Here is a 5,137-nt window from a genome sequence, read left to right on the forward strand (position 1 = left end):
ATACAGACATTCAATAACTCTCTACCTTGTACCAAAATCTTTACAAGGTCCTAGCTTCATCAGGCATAACCACAATCTTCCCAAACTCCCCAAGTACAGCTGGGACAGGGCCAGAGAACACATGGACAGCGTGCCCAGGTCCCATTTCTCCTGCAGTGCCCCCAGACTTTTGGAGATCAGCCTGTCATGTCCAAGCCATACACACAGAGAAAACAGAGCCTTGTTTGGAGGAGGAGATGGGAAAATGTTACCAAGGCCGCAGTTGCCTTTTGCCTTGGGCTACCTCTGCTCAAATTGAATTCCCTCAAACGACGGGATAGCTATTTCAGCGGTGCTAATCTAATGAGATGGCTTTGGATACCAGTAAAAGTTAAATCAGTTGATAAATGAAATATCAAAATCACCCGAGAATTGGCCCAATGTACAAAATATCAGCAGTGCAACCTCTACACCAAGCAGTGAACACAAATTCAGCCAAAGCCATTAACACAGACTGTGACTCTGGCCAACACCGTGGCCTCTCTCCTGAATCTTGGAGCTGTGCCCAAGGAGAGTTTTCCAAAAGCTCAGTGGTTCCTTCGGTGGGAGCTTTTTGGAAGTATGGGGTCCCATGCTCGTGTGAACATTTTTAAGTATTTGAGTTGCTTCGATAGTAAATGATGCTCCATTGATGCTAATTGTTAAAATATACTTCTAGCCAATGGAGCACAGGTCATGGGAAGGTCATGGAAATGACAGTGGAATAGTTTTAAAAGTATGACTCCTCACTGAAACCAGATTGGCTCAGTGGATAAAGCATCAGCCTTCGGACTGAAGGGTCCCGGGTTCAATTCTGGTCAAGGGCATGTACCTTGGTTGCAGGCACATCCCCAGTAGGTGGCGTGCAAGAGGCAGCTAATCAATGATACTCTCTCATTGATGTTTCTTGCTCTCTCCCTTCTTCTCTTTAAAAAATCAATAATATATATATATATATATATATATATATATATATATATATATATATATATATATATATTTTAAAGTGAGAGTAACAAAGCATCCAAGTGTAGATGGGTTGGTTATATATCATCAAGACACATCCTGATTATAAATAAATAAATAAATAAATAAATAAATAAAGTATGACTCCACAGAGGAAGTGAGTAGCGGAGGACACCAGTGGAAATAAGAGAAGACATTTCAGGAACTGAAACAGTCAGCACCTTGACCTTGGACGTTCCTGCCTCCCAAACTGTGAAACACGAATTTCTGTTGTTTACCTCTGAGTCGGTGGTATTTTGTTATGGCACCTGAGCTGACTGCCACCTCTCAGGTTTCCGGGGGCCCGTGCTGTGTGGGCATCTCGTCCATGTTCATGTCCATGGAGAGCGGAACGCCATGCCAACGGGCCTGAAGAACCCCAGAAGCCAGCCCCCACCACCCAGGACCACTCCCGCTGTGAGCTACCCAGCCTGCTCATGGTAGCTCTGCCCTGCCACCATCCTGAAACGGGCTGATTTCTGAACCATGGTGCCTGCATTTTCACTCCTCGTTGGCTTACAGATTAGACAGCAGGTCCTCACATGGAGCCCTGCCTGCCCAAGCTCTAATTTCCCCCCAAAAAAGGTATCTGGAACTCAGCCACTTAAAATCTGCCAGACTCCACAGAATGAACTGAAAAATCCCTGCCACTTAGATAATAGGCTTCCTCCCCAGTGCTCCAGTGAGAATGGACAGGTGATAATGGTGTAACAGCATACTCCCAGCATCAAAGACCGGCGTGGATGCCGCTTTAATGGTCTCACCTCCTCCCTGTGCCCAGCGCAGCAGCTAATAGCCTGCAATAACGCTGAGACTTGAGAGCCACCGAGGTCCCGCCAGAAAGCAGATCTGTATTTTCATCCAGAGGTGTATCCAGGTTATCTGGCCCAGCAAGGACTGATCGATATTGAGGCTGTTCCTCTTGGCAGGCCCACATGGACATCTCTGCAGTCTCCCACTGGACTTGTCTTTGCCCTTTAATCACCTGCACCTGCCTGTCCATATCACCTTCCCAGTGAAGGTGGTCTGCCCTTTGAAGTGCAAGGGCTGGGTGATTGGACCAACGAGATCACATACCAGTGTTTCCCAAACTTCTCTCATGATGAGAATCACCTGGTGGAGTTGTTAAAATACGGGTTCCTGAATCCCAACTAAGAGTACTAAACTAGAATTTTTGGAAACATATAGGTAAAAATGTATACTTAACTAATGCTCTAAGCTTAGTTTAGCACTTCTTAGTTGGGATTCAGGGATCTGTATTTTAACAACTCCACCAGGTGATTCTCATCATGAGAGAAGTTTGGGAAACACTGATAGACTGTTGAAGGGACCCGCCCACGCTGGCCACACGGTTCCCCTAAGACCGTGTTTACCTTGTTCAAGTCACGTACTGGGGCTGCGGCAGGCTCTTGGCACCTGGAGCCTCTCCCCCCCCCCCCCCACCACCACCACCACCACAGGTGCTCACAAGCCAGGGCCCATGATTCCAGAAGGTTCTCCTGAGGCTGCTAAGGTTTCTCAGGCACCTTTAGAATTGCGATTCCCACTCGGCTAAACCTCTCCTTACGGATGGGTCTGTGTGACATAGCATAGCCCCCTGAGGGTCACATAACGCTGAGTGGGTCTTCAGCCCCCTTCCAAATGCCTACGGTAAGGTGACCAGATGTCCACTTTTGGCAGGACAGTCCCACTTTTTAACAATTTGTCCCACATCCCGAGGCGTTTTAAAAAAGCCCCGATGTTTGGAAAGAAGGCACGACAAGCTAGAGAACAGCAGGAGAATGGGAAGGGAATATACGGTTTTCGGCGGCCATGTGGCTATTTAGCCAGGATATGAGTTTTATATTATTTTTGTTAATTTTATAATGTATGTTAAACTTTAATAATAACAAATAATTGTTGAGAACTGATTATGGAGAACTGCTTATCAAAGTTCGCATTGTTGATCAGTTGTTAGAATTCACTCAAATGAGAAATATGCCGAAGAATAAAATAATACTATACATAATTTTTTATTATATTTGTAAATTGTACTTATGTTGAAATTTAAAAAATATATATTACAATACTATTTTTGCGTTCTATGAAAATTTTTGGTGCTCCATATAGACCAAATTTTTAATCAAGAATCCCCCCACCCTTCACCCCGGTCAATGGTGTCCAGCTTTACCAATGTTAAAATCTGGTCACATTAGCCTATGGCAACTGACTCCCCAGGGCACACAAGCGCACAGACCCCAGCCACAGCCCCAACATCAGAAAAGTTCACAAAATGGTACTTTTCTCCACTTATTTGCTCAAAACCTGACCTGAACTCCACGGACGCTCAGTACTGCCTTGATTCCTTTCCATGTGACTATTCCACTCTCGCAGCAGAAATAGGAATGTGTTTGTAGGGCCGTGACCTGCCACGGAACCCACGCACCATAATACTGTACCGGAGGCTGGGACATTTGAAATTCCACAGTATGTTTATCCCTGTCCTTCCCTTAAGGCCGAAATCCCAGGACACTCACGTTCAAGGCCTCACATCAGGCGGTGGCTCATCGGAGAAGCGGGGAGTCCGCAAAGAGATGAGAAACGGGGGGGTCCTGCACCAGGTGGCCTCCGGGATGGCAGGAAACACTGGCCCCTGTACAGGAGGGGGAGGAGAGATGGCAGGAAGAGGAGGCCGCTCCCGCTGGGGAGGGGGAGTGCACTGAGCCAGGGCTCACACCTGAGGCTTGTGGTGGGCAAAATGCGGAGATCCTGCACCACCTGACAGTCTCACACGTTCATGCCACCATCAGGGGGTCCCTTCCCCTCTGAAGGCCGAGTCCTGAGCCGGCTCCGCTGTGGGACCGCAGGCAGAGCACACACTCCAGAACGGGGAAGGCGAGGACCCTCCGGTTGCCCAGGGCCAGCTAGAGGGCCAACCAGCACTTCGTCCTGCCCTGGTCACTGTGACCACCCAGGGGTCGGGCACCTGTCACTCCGGGAGCCAATTCGGCAGACGGGGTTGAGTGGTATAGGAGTGTTGATTGAGCCCTGCCGGCAGCACAGGAGAGCAGCAGGTCACCCACAGAAACCCACTCTCTGCCCCTCGCCCGCTGGCCGCTTATACACACAGGGAGGAGACACTACCCCAGCTGCGAGCTGAAACGTGGGGAGGGCGGGAGGGGCCGCAGTCCGGGCCCCAGGGGCTCGGTGCCCGATAACAAGACTGCTCGTCTTCTCTGATGTCACAAACAGCGCGGCCAGGGCCTGGGCCTGGAGGACCTTCCCACTGCCAGCTCCCGCACAGAGGGTGGGGCTCAGGGTCAGCCCAAGCGCACCCTGACCTTGTCCACTTTTCCAATGTATTTTCTCCTCGAAGCGCGTCCGCCAGTTTCCCAGGGTCCATGAGAAAACGTCTTCTCTGTAGTTACGAAGGTGGATCGTTATCAGACGGCGGTGGTTCTGCTCTTGTTACACGTCCTTCCCCACGACCCCCTGACCCCCTCCAGCACACACACTTGAAAATCACCATACAGAGTGTTACATGATCACGTCTGGCTGGGGCGCTCCGTGGAGGAGATAGAACTGAACTAGAAGAGGGCCTAGAGAACCGTCGTCCCCCGCTGTGCAAAGGCCCTGGGGCAGGAAGCAGTCCGGGCATGGGGGCTCCGGGAGGTCCTTGCTCCAGGAGCCAGGGGCAGAGCAGGAAGCCAACGAGGAAATATCAGGGGAGAGGCCCTGAGTGCTGCTCTGAGGCAGAGCTCTCGGTGCCACTGGGCTTTGTCTGGAAGTGACCTTCGGGGAGCAAGGCTGGGAAGAGCCCGAGTGGGTGACTGGCCGGGAGACACGTGCGGAAATCCAGGGGGGTCCGTGACGATGTAGTGGCTGTTGGAATCTGGAGGAGCGAGGACTGGGAGGCGATGTGGAGATAGAAGGAAAGGGCCCAGGGAAACAGGGGGAGCCCACCGCACAGGACACGCCACGTCTCCAGCCGCACACGGGTGAGGCCTCGGTGCCATCGGCAAAGCAAAGTGCTTCTCTGTTTGTATTTCTCCCCCGGCTTCCCCCGTGAGGCCTCATTACTCAAATCTCAGTTAATCCTGCAAGAATGCTGGCATGAGAAGCTGTTTAATTACCT

This window comes from Pipistrellus hanaki (assembly GCF_964339955.1).
Source record: "Pipistrellus hanaki genome assembly, chromosome: 12".
Taxonomy (NCBI): domain Eukaryota; kingdom Metazoa; phylum Chordata; class Mammalia; order Chiroptera; family Vespertilionidae; genus Pipistrellus; species Pipistrellus hanaki.